A 14,155-nucleotide genomic window follows, 5' to 3' on the forward strand; every position below is an offset into this window, starting at 1 on the left:
GATTTTTGCTTCTTTTGGCATTGTGTTTCCGGTTTGATCCTTAGATAGGGTACGTAAAATCTATCAACTAAAATAAACGCCCAGCTAAACGAAAAATAAAAAGGGATCTTAAAAATTAACTAACCGTTCAAGTATTGGTAAAGCGATTTTATTAAGATTTGATTTGTGTTTTGCCGTGCGCGGTTAGCCGTTATTTTGGTCGTCACGGGACGCTTCTCCTCTCCTTGAATAGGGTGTCATTTTTTGGTTTTGGGCCTTAAAAAGGGTATCAATTTTTGCTTTCTTTATCCTTAAATAGGGTCGATATCAAAGAAATGCCGGACATACTTGCAATTCTAAGAGAAAAGAAAGCACATTGTTTCATTAGTTAAATTAATAATAAAAAACTAGGCTCTGAGGACTTGGTCTTATAGCGTGATCGTCCGGGTGGGAGTAGTTCCGAAAAGAACTGTTGTTGGTGACTGACGTTTCGACAACCTGAGCAGAAGTCATCTCCAGAGTCAAGTCAAATCATTTACTGAATAGAAAAAATATATATATATAATTACGCAGGTCAAATTCTTCTTAAAAGAGGGCATTGTATTGCACATCGATGGAAGTGAAAACACATTGAGTGTGATGTTTATTCAGTAGTATATGTTGTTGCCTGTTCCATTTAGGGGGAAAACAAAACGACGAGGTTCAGTTCTTCGCGCTCCTTCCCATCTAACCAAACGCCTGGAAGAAGCTATAATATGTCGTATATCACGACTATGTTGGAGTTCCGTAGACACGTGTAGACGTTGAAAATAATCCCGTTGTTATCTTAAGAGTTTCCCCCAGTGTTGTTAAAACAAACCTTCTAAATGAGATTACTTAATAGAGGTCGTAATCTTTTAGTCCGTTTTGCTTCGATTGAATGCACACTTGACAAATACTATTGAAATCGAATTTAAAGGATTTAATATCAACACGAACATTGTTGGAGAAGTAAAAAGTCCGTAAAGGTTGATTTTTCCTCGGCCATTTAACGAGTTAAGTCCATTGCCGCATGGTAGAAGCTAATTATTAAGCAAATTCCTTGGATTCAAGTTTCTATTCAATCTACGTAAACTGTAACAGTCTGTCGAAATCCATTAGTTCGGGACGCAAACATAATCCAAATTTATAACCCGATATACAAACAAATCCACTTGAAAAGTGGCTCTCCGGCGTCGCAAATCGCACCGTGCCAGTAATATAACTTATTGTAACTCTTATCATCTTTAAACCTAAAGCTAATTGATTTGAACCTTCATTGCCTAAAGGCGGTGTTAAACGGGACAATTTTTTGCGCAACATTTTACTCGGCAACACGTTGCGAGTTTTTGAACCCAAGTCAAACTGAAAACTCGAAATTCAAGATGACGAATATTTAGAAAGCTGGCTCGTGTAACGGGGTCGCAGTCGATTAATTTTTGCGCAACACCTTCCCAAAATTCTATTCAACATGGACACAAATGTTATGTGGACACGTGTTATGCGAGTCGACGTTGCGCTGAAAATCGTCTCGTGTAAGATGCATGTTGCCAAGTACGTTTTGTACGATGTTGCACGAAAAATTGACTTGTTCACATACCATGACGCGGTGTTGCGAGTTGTCCCGTATAACACAGCCTTAAAACCCTAACACTTTCTGCATGAGATAAATGACAATCATTTACGCACAGACAAGTACAGTAGCCGTCCGAAAATGTGTGAATTAAGTTGTTATTTTTGTTTCCTGCGTTCTCTTTTCTCGAATAAATGTTAATTTTCAGGACAATTTGCGTAGTGTGAATAGCAGTAATAGCTAGTTTTTTTTCTAGAAAAGTGTTATAATTTTTTAAAAGTACTTTTGGCGCTTTGGCGCGACATATTGTCTCTGACTTGACAGTTATCCTGTAAATTTAACAAAAAATGTTCTTTAAATTTTAAAACTCCTTTTAACATGCAATTAGTTGGTTTCGGTAAATCATGGGATTGTGGCATTTACCTGATTCGTTCAAAGTTATTTTAACCTGACCTGTAAAAATCCAGTTAAAAAAACAATGTATTGTCTAAGAAACGTAATATTGCTGCTTGCGTATGATACCACTTTAAAGAGAAGTAATAAATAAATATAACTTATTGTAACTCTTATAACTTGAATCAAACACTAATGGATTTGAACCTTCATTGCGTAAAGGCGGTGTTACACGGGACAATTTTTGCGCAACATTTTACTCGGCAAAACGTTACGAGGTTTTGAACCCAAGTCAAAAGCTCGAAATTCAAGATGACGAATATTTAGAAAGTTGGCTCGTGTAACGGGGTCGCCGTCGATTTTTGCGCAACACCTTCCCAGAATTATATTTAACATGGACACATGTTATGTGGACGGATGTTGCTTGGATACGCGAAATGTTGCGAGTCGACATTTCGTCTCGTGTAACATGCATGTTGCCAAGTACTTTTTGTTTCGTTTCCTCAGAAACGATACGGTATTATTTTGGCTTCGATGTGAACTATTTACACAGTGGGGGCTACTATCCAATCAGAAGAACGGTCGTAACCACAAAGTAAATACGTTAGACCGATGGCAATTAATTTTGTAAAAACATGTTCTTCAAATATCGGAAAGATATTCCTCAGCATGATAAAAAAATATTGAGATTCGTTGCAAACAGAAATATCTGGCGACTGCAATGGTTTTAAGTTTGATTAAAGGGATGTATTGTAAGAAAACTAGAGAAAGCTCTCGCAGCGTTTAATTGTTAAGTAAACATTCTAGCGATTTTCTGAAACGGAAGTAAATTTCCACCAATCAGTGTTTGAAAGCGAAAACAAAAACGGGATGACTTGTCGTGTTTGCTCGCACGGGTGGCTGCTATCCAATCACAAGAACGGTCGTAACCACAAAGTAAATACGTACGACCGATGGCAATTAATTTCGTAAAAACATGTTCTTCAAATATCGGAAATATATTCCTCAGCATGACCAAAAATATTGAGATTCGTTGCAAATAGAAATATCTAACGACTGAAATTGTTTTAAGTTTGATTAAAGCGATGTATTGTAAGAAAACAAGAGAAAGCTCTCGTAGCGTTTAATATTATTCTGAAACGGAAGTAAATTTCCACCAACCAGTGTTTGCAAGCGAAAAAAAAAAACGGGATGACTTGGCGTATCTCGTGTTTGCTCGCATATTTACAGGCGAGTTACAAAGTTAATTTCACTTCATGTAACAGAGGAATGTATAAATGTGGGAAATTGCCCTACTCTATTTGTACAGGAAAATTCACGGCATCGTCGACGTCACAAACAGCGCGAATACACGCAAAATTGCGTGGGTTCTCGCGTGGATGTACCCGGAATTGCGTGATCAGTGTCACGTGCGTCGCAAAAACATTCGAGTCTGCACGGAAAGTTGAGAACGAAAAAGAAGACAGTCAAGTTCTGTTCAAAGTTTAAATTTTGTATGGACAGTATCGTATAGCAAGGTGTGCAACTGCCGTGTCGAACTACATTCGTCTCCTTAGTTGATGTAACGCTCAACATTAACTACCGTTGCAACTGCTGGAGCAGATTTCTGAGATTAAATTATTGATATAAACATTATTTGGATTATTCAAAGCCATCGCGGTCTGATCGAAACTCCACAGTATCGCCAAAAATGCAAATCGTTATTATCAGTGTTACACTGACAACAGAAGCAACTTGGCTGTGTCTTATTAGCTCTTATTCTGTGGAGATAATTTTATATTTGCCGGGAGAGCGTGCAGCGCGGATCAACCAAAATACAATCCTGGTATGACTACATAAAACATATAACATAAAACTTTCTTTAAACTTCAATTTTGCTTAATTAAAAATCCCGGTTAAAAATCTGTGTATGGTAGCTTTTTTACATTAATTTGCCCTGGTTGTTTACGTGTCTTTGTAAAGTGACAACAGGCATTTGATTCTGAAGAAATGGCTTCGAAACAGTGTGCTTATCTCTGTTCTTGTCGACCGGGGTTATGGTTTGTCTTGAATTTGGCATTTATTTGAGCCAGGGGGGGGGGGGGGGAAGCAACTTCCCATACATTCTCTTAAATGAAATCTGAGCGATGCTCTCACAACTTGCAAAGCAATCATCGGGGCGGTAGTCAGCGGATGTCTCTAAGGCGCATGAGCAGCTCCTTTCTTTGTGAACTTGCCAAAACAAAAGCAACATGGGACCAGTGAGAGAGTTCGATTTTTTTATATATGTAGTAATAAAAAAGACTTTCTAAGTTTTGTCTTTAAAGCAGCGAAAATTTCTCCGGAAAGGTTCTTGGTGTCAATATGTGGTGTTTGTTGTGAAATAAAACCATCACGGGAATGGTAATGAAAACGTGGCGATCGAATATTCCCGCGCTGGTCGGAGCTATTGTTCTTGCTCTATTGTTTGAGGTTGTTTGTTGACTTGGTCTTTCTTTGTTTTACTTCATTTACAATCCCCATGTGGGCCAGCTGAAAATCGTGGTACAAACATGTCAAACATTTGCATTTCAGCACTGAAAAGTAGCACGGCATCAAAATTCTGCGTTCTTAAAACTACACGACGATGACGAAATTTTCGGATTTAAACACGCTGCTTTTAGATTTTTAGTTAAGAGAATTGAACCCCTTTATTATAAGTGAATCCACGACATAGCAGCTTCCATTTTGCGGGAAAAGATTGCCTGTTGCATCATCGTCCAAAAACCGCTGACTACATCGTGAATTGATCGCTTTGCAAGTTGTGACAGCATCGCTACTCGGTCCCAGACCTCGTTTCTTCCCCCCCCCTGATTTGAGCATTTGATCAACTCAGAGAAGTATATACCTCAAGCTTTTTGTCAAAAGGTAATAATTTAATCTACGATTAAAGTGTTGTTTTACATTTTATCAGCGATCAGTAGTCACAAAACACTTTATTTATGTAACTGATTTGTTTTAGGATTGTTTGTTTTAAAAAATAAACCATTCCCCACATTGATAGGAATATTTAACAATTATTCTTTGAAATCGAGGTGAATAGTGGTAGAATATTCACCGAGCCGCGGCACTAACCGACATGCGCGAAACAGTTTACAGAATCTTCAAACATGGCAAATCTAGTTAATCTTCGATAAAATCCTCGTCACAATCTAGCAAAATGGTCCTTTAACACCACTCAAACCTGCAATCTGAATCAAAAACCTGCTTGCAAAACATTTTGACCGTTGAATCAAAGCTTTTGAAGTTCACTTGAATTGAAAATTGAAAGAGCAGTTGGCGAAGGATCCACCTGAAAGTTTGGATTATACTGAATGCCGGTGTGCAGACTGTGGTGAAAACTGGATGTTTTCTTGCACAAAGACGTTTTCCTGAATATTCGTGGAGGATCTTGGTTGAATAACACTTGATGTTGCTGCCGATAAATCTGCGGTATTCATTTCTGCCGTTGCCGGGCGAAGAACGACTTGACGGTAAGCAATTGTTTATCGTTTTAGTACTCGAGTTGTGTGGACATTGTGCTGCAAATTGCGAAATATGTAGTTTTCTCTTACTTTGAAAACCATCAGGCCAAGTTTCTTAGCCTTTTTTTGTCTTTTCTGGTTCAGCATCTTCTTGTATTCTTAGTATTTGCGATTCAGAAACGCCGGCGAAACGCGAGTTTACGTAGCCTGCGAAAACAGCCGCCTTTCACGCTCCGATCCGCTTGCTGCGTTATCGGAGCGTGAAAGGCGGCTGTTTTCGCAGGCTAGCAGCAAACGGATCGGAGCGTGAAAGGCGGCTGTTTTCGCAGGCTAGAGTTTACGCCGGCCATTTTGTTTCAGTTTGGATCAAGCATTATTCACTCCGTAGGGAGTGAATAATGCTCATTAGCCCGAGATAGCGAACCAATCAGATTGCTTGAAACACCAAGATCACTGAGTGTGTATATACTGAATTTAAATATTTTCTGTAAGTTATTTTTCCATTCATGTAACATTCAAAGTTATGCTATCAGGTGCCATTTTTAAGCAAAAAGTGTTCTGCAGAAATAAAAAAAATCATTTTAATTTTCACTGGATGAGTAAAAACGATAAAGACAAGCTCCTTTCACTTAACTTAATTTGGAGAGAAAGACACATGCTATTTCTATAAAGAGAAATATTTGTGTGTTACTTGAACTCTTGAAAGCCAAACTGCATCAGGACGTAGTTTATGTCTCCTTTACATAAAATGGACAGTAGGTGTTAAACTGAATATGAAGTTCTTCTTTTCATTCTTCACTCGTGCATAAATTCGGCAAATTCAACATACACTAGGACTTTCTCCAAATTAAAGTAAACCACAAACCCATCTCTCCTTAGTGTTACACTATTCTCACCCTTCCGCAATCTGGAAACGAAACACTATTTCTTTTTGAAATAGCTGCTTGTTGAGTCTAATGCTTGCGTGCGCTTTGCGCATGCGCATTAGACTCTTTGTTATATGAAAAAAGCTGTTAGCAATCCCAAGGGAATGGTTCGGGATCGATAATCGTTCGCTGTAATGTAGAAAACAATGATCAGCTGCAAGAACGGACTCCGTACGGACACGCACGATTAGTTTCAATTAAAAACAGCCAATCAGCGACACGTGTTCCCACGCATAATTAAAAGTTCTTTCTCAAGTCACGATTATTCAACACTTGAACAGGACGTAATAATTTTCCAGTTAAGACATTTGTAAGCTTTTTGTGAAAATAAATCTTCGTTTTCAGTTCAGTTAAGCACTTGTGTTTTCGTCTTGCTTAAAAAGCAAGACGTCTTTGAGAAAAAATATTTCGACGGCGACTCGCGTTTATTTACACAATGCGACCAAATATTTATTTTGTTTTAAAAAAGAGAAAACTTTACCTCGTATTTTGTATTTAAGTCATTCGAATTTTGACCAATTTTTTCTTTACAGTGCAAACAAAAACCTTCAAAAATAAAAGATGTTCATGGATAAATGTAAATCAAGTTACGCGACTAAATCAAAATGCGTTTGTTTGGCCGCTTTGCAGTATAACACTGTCCCGCCCGGCCTTTGCCATACACTGAAATCGAATTTCATGCTTTTACGACTCTCAGAGATCTTAAGTTCCTCTTACAGCTAGAAAAATCATAAAATGGTTACATTGATATGGAAGTGATGATTCGCGAAATTTGTACATCATGATAAACAGTCTTCGCTCCTGTGTATGGTAGCTCGATAATAATTGCCTAGTTTCCAGCGTTCAAAAGGTCATCATTATATTGACGTGAGCATTTACACCCGTTTTTAGGAAAATCTGTCACTAAGTGCTTACAGTACAATGGAGTAACAGTCACTATTTCAAGTGCTTTTATTGCAAAATCTGTTTCAAGAGTCATCATCAAAATGGTGAAAAATCTGAAAGAAAACGATGTGAAGTTCTTCAACCCTTGTTGTAATGAACATGCTTTTTGTAAGTCGTCACGCAATCTTGTCCAAATGTTTAATCGTTTCTGCTTTTACGGACAATACGGAAGAAGTAACATCAACTCCTGTACATACTTTAAATTTTGTGAAGCATATAACATTTATGACTGTTTCGTTTTCATCCATAATCATCCACGATGCCCCTAGCTTGCTATAAGCATTTTAAATTAAACTCCCGAACACAAACCTCTAAACAATTTTAACCGGCTTACGAAAACCGCGCAATCTGTATCACTATGCCATACGGCATTAGACTCATGTCACCCTTGGTGACCTATTTTTTACGTTGTTGCGCGAAAAGATGACTCGTTTAACATACCACGAAAAGTTGACGCGAAAAAAATCGTTGTTGCAAGTTGTCCCGTGTAACACAACCTTAAAACCTTAACCCCCCCCCCCCCCCAGTCTGCATGAGGTAAATGACGATCATTTATGTACAGACAAGTGCAGTAGCCGTCCGAAAATGTGTTTATTTAGTTGTTATTTTTATTTCCCGCGTTCTCTTGTCTAGAAATTTTCAGGACGATCAGTGCGAAGTGTGTATAACAGTAATAGCTAGTTTCTTCTCGAATAGTGTTTTAATTTTTTTAAAGTACTTTTGGGCTTTGGCGCGACATATTGTCTCTAACTTGACAGTTATCTTGTAAGTTAAACAAAGGATGTTCTTTACATTTTAAAACTTCTTTCATCATGCAATTAGTTGGTTTCGGTAAACTTGGAATTTAGCATTTACCTCGAATCCTTTCACGACTTAATGTCAAAACGGGAGCTGTCACTTGTCTACCTTTTTCATTAAACAGTCGAACGTTTCATTTTTTTTGTACTTTGAAACAATTTCATTAAAATTTTATTCTGATAAAAGACTAAGAATAACTTTAATAGATAAAATTTGCCGATCAAAGTTTGTTAAAAGTAATTGCAACTGTTACTTGAACCCTTGCGTGCAAACATTGATCATCAACCCGCATAAAGGACGTAAAAATCCATTAGTTGTTAAGAAAATAACATAAGAGCACAAGTAAATAACACTTTCAAAACCAATTTAGTACTGATTTTTTTTAACTAAAAACGTAGAAAAAAGCTGAAGGATATGAAAACCATAGGAAAAACAGAGACACAAACTTGTGATCATTGAAGAAAGTCGGGAGAGAAGAAGAAAAGCGTTATTTAATAAAGTGTTCTGCTTCGATAGTTGTGTGCTGTTATTTTCGCACACGATCGTGCCTTGCTTGATTTCTTTAAAGTTATTTTAACCTGACCTGTAAAAACCCAGTTGAAAAACAATGTATTGTCTAAGAAACGTAATATTTCTGCCTACGTATGAGACGCATTTGAAGAGATGATATAAATTAAGACTCTTACAGGCCCAGAGAACAGTGCACCTCCTGACTCGACAAGATGCGCTTGGGAATGTATGCTCGTCCTTCGCCTGCAGTTCTGCTGGTTTTGGCCATCCTAGGAAGTCTCACGTTTACAGTTAATGATAAGTCTGCCATCTGTGATCCATGTTCTGGAAAAACGTACTTTACATTAACTTTAAAGGAACACTCAAGGTAATCTTTCTTTCAAATAATCTCACTGTTTCTTTCCAACTTCGAAGAAACTTAAATTTTGTGTGTTTCATTTTGGGCTGGCCTCATTTTATGACAAACCTCGAAAGCTTTAAATCTCTACTCATCATGTTTTCGCTTACGTTTGCAGCATTTAACACTTTGTCAAGTAAATTTAAGCTAAAGCAAAAGGAATAGGAGACTTCTATACACAGCCAGGCAAACATCTATGCTGTTAAAGAGGTTACGAGTATTTCAAAGACATGCACGGTGCAAAGATCTTGTTTTTCAATCGTTAGGAGCTGATAATGTTTCCAAACCTTAAATGTCATTTTATCATATAGCTTTTCGTGATGTTTCAGAAATTCAAAGGCATATAATAATTTGCCGACACAACGGCAGCGAGTACAGACTAAAGTCGACACGCCCCCTTTCAGAATAGCGCGTTTAATTGTTTTTCTTTTCGCATGAAGCATAGAACATTTATCAAAGATAAAATTATATTCTGTGGTTCATTTTCTGTAAAAGATCAAAGCTCAGGCATTTTTTCCTGTTATTAACAACACAAACCAGGCTCGTGTTAAAGGAGAGATTTGATTTGGAAAGAGTACTTTTGGTAAGCGGACACGCGTACACGACCCATTAACTTTGCTTTCTAGCTACAAAAATCCTTTTCCGAAGAGTGGCGAAACCTACTAAAGTTTCTGACGCGGTAAAGGTCGCAAGTTTTACATTTTATATTACTCTGCTTCAGCTGCGTCACTGATGACCGTATTCACTTCTCTGAGTACGACTGCAATGAGCGCCAAAAGTGTTGAGACATTCGGAATTTTTTTAGTACCGTGGACAAATTTTCCCTTTCACCCCTTCGATATACCCCCTCTCCCCGAAACAATGTTGGATTTACTGGCTGCAAGACTAGCCGCGTTTGTGTACAACTTTGGAAAGGGGGAGGGGAAGTGGTTCACAAGCTGCAACCGATTTGAAGTGGGAAAATGAGATTGTTAAATTTAGAATACATTCCAACCAACTCTCTCAAGGACTTTTGACGCTCATTATTGTGGATATTCAAATATAGTTTTTGTCTTCACGGTCGATGGAAGATTCACCGTCTAAGCTACTTAAAGGGAACGTTCAACAAATAGTTCATCACATTATTCTTTATGGGGGAAATTGCATAACTAGGTCGAGGGTGGGGCTGGAAGTAACGTTAGCCTTTTCTAGGAGTCTTTTCGCAGAAAGCTGTACGTTTTCCCCACTTGAGTGTTTTGGAGGTAACTGCATTAATTTTGAGTGTTTTGAGTCGAACGTCACAGCCAGAGAAACAAGTCCAATTGCCACTTCTGCGTGTGTGAGTATCATGTGAAATCTGTTCGAACGTGCGAGAACGCATCATGCGAATACAAAAATAGAAAACCTGTCTGGCCTAAGGTCGCTGAAAGTCTTTGAAATATTTGGTTGGATTAGTAAATACTTCAATGTAGAATCCTTTTATCAGCTACTTATGAATGTTCTTTTGGAGGCTAATATTTTTACGTGTGTCACTAAGCCTACTCAAGAACATTTTAGTTGTGCATTGTTTTTCTTTGGTCTCATTCCAGTTTTAACAGCTTTTCTTTTTAATTCGTCAGCGGAAACCTACGATTAGGCTAAAATGCTCTCTTTAAGTGGGTCGCGTGCCGTGTATTAAATTAAAAGCGCGGGAAAACTGATAACCATGATCTCGTAAATGAATTTTAGCTGAAACTTAAAACATCGCATGCTTTTGATCTTTCCAAACTGTCGTAACACAACAGATCTGAAACATATCAGTTCGTGACAATGTGAAACTTATTTTTATCACTGTTAATGGCTGTGAGATATTTAATTGGAAGCTGTTGCTTGCTCAAGTACGAATCTGCCTTGATCGACAACTGAATATAAATGGTAAAGCCTTAGTCAGATGCAAATGCAATAATTTGTTTCAAGTTGCTTTATCATTGCTGGCTAGCTATTTGTGGCAGTTTGCTTAAACACAGTGTATGGAAGTCACAGAAACGGATTAACCGAGTGTGGTCTGGTGCCCTCCGGTTCATAATCTTGCTTCCCACTGGAGGGATTAAAATTTCGTGCGTTATAAAAATAGTTGGTCTAAAAGTGTAAAAATCGAATTATGATCTCTAAAAATGATATGATACTGAATAAAAATTTAAAATGAGCAGAAGGAACAGCCCTTGCGGCACTCGTCAACTATTGAGTGATATTGGTGTTATTGTGGTAGTTGTTGTAGTTTTAGCAGGCACCTATTGTTAACTTTATGCATTTGCAGAACATGAACGCCTCTGGATTCAGAGCCTGTGTCAAAGAATTGTACGAAACAAGATATGATCCAGTGTCAGTTGGCTATGTGGTCCTTACAGGTTAGTGAATACTGAGGGCCACACAGGGGAAGGAAGGGTGCCTCTGTTTCCATGTTCGCAGGAACATTTCCTCTTTGTTCCCTTAAAGTATTTTGTCGATATTTAGCATTTTTTGGTTTTTAGTTCCCTTGTTCCCAATTATTTTAAGAGGATATTCCCTTGTTCCATGAAACCTGTAGGGGAGCCTTAATATTACTCTTTAACTTTGCACTGAAAAACTAAGAAATAACTCCCTTTCACTTATTAAGACAAAAGGCAAACAGATGTTTTCTATTTTTGCAGATATCTGTGATCCTGGATGGGACTATTTTAATGGCTTCTGCTACTTTACAAGTCAAACATGTGCCAACTGGACCACAGCATTGCAAAAATGTCGACAAGAAGACTCCGTCCTTGTTGATGTCAACAGCAATGAAGAGAATGTGTACTTGCAGCATCGACACAATGGTGCAAAGTCTTGGCTGGGGTTGAATGATAGATTTGTGGAAGGCAACTTCACTTGGGCGGATCGAGGAGAAGGAAACTTTACGGCTTGGACACAAAATCAGCCAAATAATTTCAGAGGAGAAGATTGTGTTCACGCACTTGGTGTGCAACACAGCTACGAGTGGAATGACGTGCGATGCAGCGATTGTCATCAGTATACTTGTAAGAAAGGTAAGATGTCAATCAGTGTTTATTAAGCTGAATCAGAAATCGTAGACAGTAAGTAGTGTTTAAATATTTCAAGTCAAGAAATACAGTGATAAGTTGAATTGAAGTTGCTCTATCACGCTGTTTTCTTGCGCGTTTTGGAAGAAAGTAGACCTAAAATTAAGGCTTTGGTAGAAAACATTTTAACTTAGTATTGAAACAACGAAATAAGCCATCCAACGGTTAAAGAGAGGCATAAATGACTGAAACTATTTACAACTGCCCAATAATTGCACACCTTACAATCGAACACAAATTATTGACGGACGTTTTGAGTGTCCAGGAACAAGGTGGAAAAATTTAACACATTGTTATTTAACCTATGATTTCAAGAATGATTATCATTTGATGTTGTCTTGATCTAACACCAAACTCTCTATACTTACTTTTAAGGAAATGTATGACAACCAGTAAGGAGAATTACTAACATCAATTTTTTCGACTCGATTTAAACCTCAATTTTCTGTGCACCATTACAAATAAACACGCCTCTTTGACGATATTACATTCATTGTTATGCTTAGTTTTAACTCATCTTGTCTGTTCAACAGACCTAAATGAATGAGAAAGACAGACGAATGAGTGTCATCAGCATGCCAGCTGTACAAATGAACGTGAATCATATTCGTGCACCTGTAACCATGGTTACGCTGGAGATGGCTTGGAATGCTATCGTGATCGTGTTTCCTGCTCTGCGATACGAAAATACGTAGCAGTGTAAGCGGAAATTACTTTATTGATCCTGATGGCCCGGGAGGCCTGGCACCATTTACAGTTTATTGTGACATGAGTGACAAGAATGGAGTTGGCGTTACTGTGGTCAGTCACGACAGTGAAAGCAGAACGCACATGCAGGGATATGAAAATCCAGGTAGTTACTCACGTGACATCCATTACTCAGGTGCGAGTCTGTCTCAGCTGGCGAGTCTCACCAGTGTCTCCTCACACTGTGAACAGTTTATCAAGTATGAGTGTTATCATTCATATATCATATATATATGTCACGTGATTCTATTAAGAAGACGTACTGGGGCGGAGCATCACCTGGCAGTGGTAAGTGCGCATGCGGGATGACCAACTCATGTGCAGACCTCAGCCTTCCTTGTAACTGTGATAAGAATGACCAGGTGTGGCGTGAAGACAGCGGTCTCCTCACTGACAAGACACATCTGCCAGTTAAACAGCTCAGGTTTGGTGATACAGGCACAAGCGGCTACAACGAGCAAGGTTACCACACGCTGGGAAAACTGAAATGCTATGGTATAGCATAAACTTTTACATCTTGATGTAGGTCTCTGGACAAGAACAAGCCACAGCAGCTTTTATTTGGCTTTTCAGTTAGAAAAATGTTTGGTTAAACTCAGTATTTTAAAAATTGTAATTGGTTTTTATGTAGGAAAGTGCGATGACCTAAGATACAAATTTGTAGTTACAAAAATGACCAAAAAGCAAGCAAGGATACGAAGTTGTGGGCTTTACTTGCTAAAGGATTTTAATTTTTTCCCAAATGTGTTATAAACTATAGGAACTCTGGGCTACTTAGTGAAAAATGTGAAAAGTAAGAGCTTCGTGGACAACTGTAGTCTACCTAGCACAAAAGGACTAATAAACTGGAGTCTAAGTTTTTCAAGCTGTTGATTTATCAGTTTAATTTCATTCTACATCCTTAAATTTCTTAATAAGGTTGCAAGCAAGCTGCGACGGTTTTAGTGATCGCTTCTGTCAGTAATCTCTTTAAATTCTCTTTTAACCGAGAGAATGTTTGCTTTCACTTACTGACACAGGATAGCGACTCTATTGGCGCGTTGTAATTTTTTTAGGATCCTATTGTCCGTAGCGGTGTAAAATAGTCTACGTTGCGGCAATTGCCTTACACAGACATCCTAAGAGAACTGCCGCTGTTTGTTGAGTTATTTCTTTGTTTCTCTGTTTGGGAGCTAGGTCCCCACATCATGTCAAACGAGTTATAAAAGTTTTTTTGCTTATTGCTCGAACCTACTCGCTAATCATTGACACATGTTTAACGGTGGAGCCCAGCCCACAATTAAAATGAAGTTAATATAACACCACTTTTA

The 14,155-nt window shown here is 38.2% G+C and overlaps 1 pseudogene across 1 annotated transcript; it reads left to right on the forward strand.

The window, feature by feature from the left end:
• The first annotated feature begins 11,299 nt into the window (after positions 1–11,299).
• Positions 11,300–14,155, forward strand: LOC144648143 (contactin-associated protein 1-like; annotated as a pseudogene). Its single transcript, XR_013569664.1, has 3 exons — positions 11,300–11,387; positions 11,670–12,044; positions 12,838–14,155. The product of XR_013569664.1 is annotated as a contactin-associated protein 1-like (transcript).

Source organism: Oculina patagonica, chromosome 4 (assembly GCF_052425735.1).
Source record: "Oculina patagonica isolate OP01 chromosome 4, crgOcupat, whole genome shotgun sequence".
NCBI lineage: Eukaryota > Metazoa > Cnidaria > Anthozoa > Scleractinia > Oculinidae > Oculina > Oculina patagonica.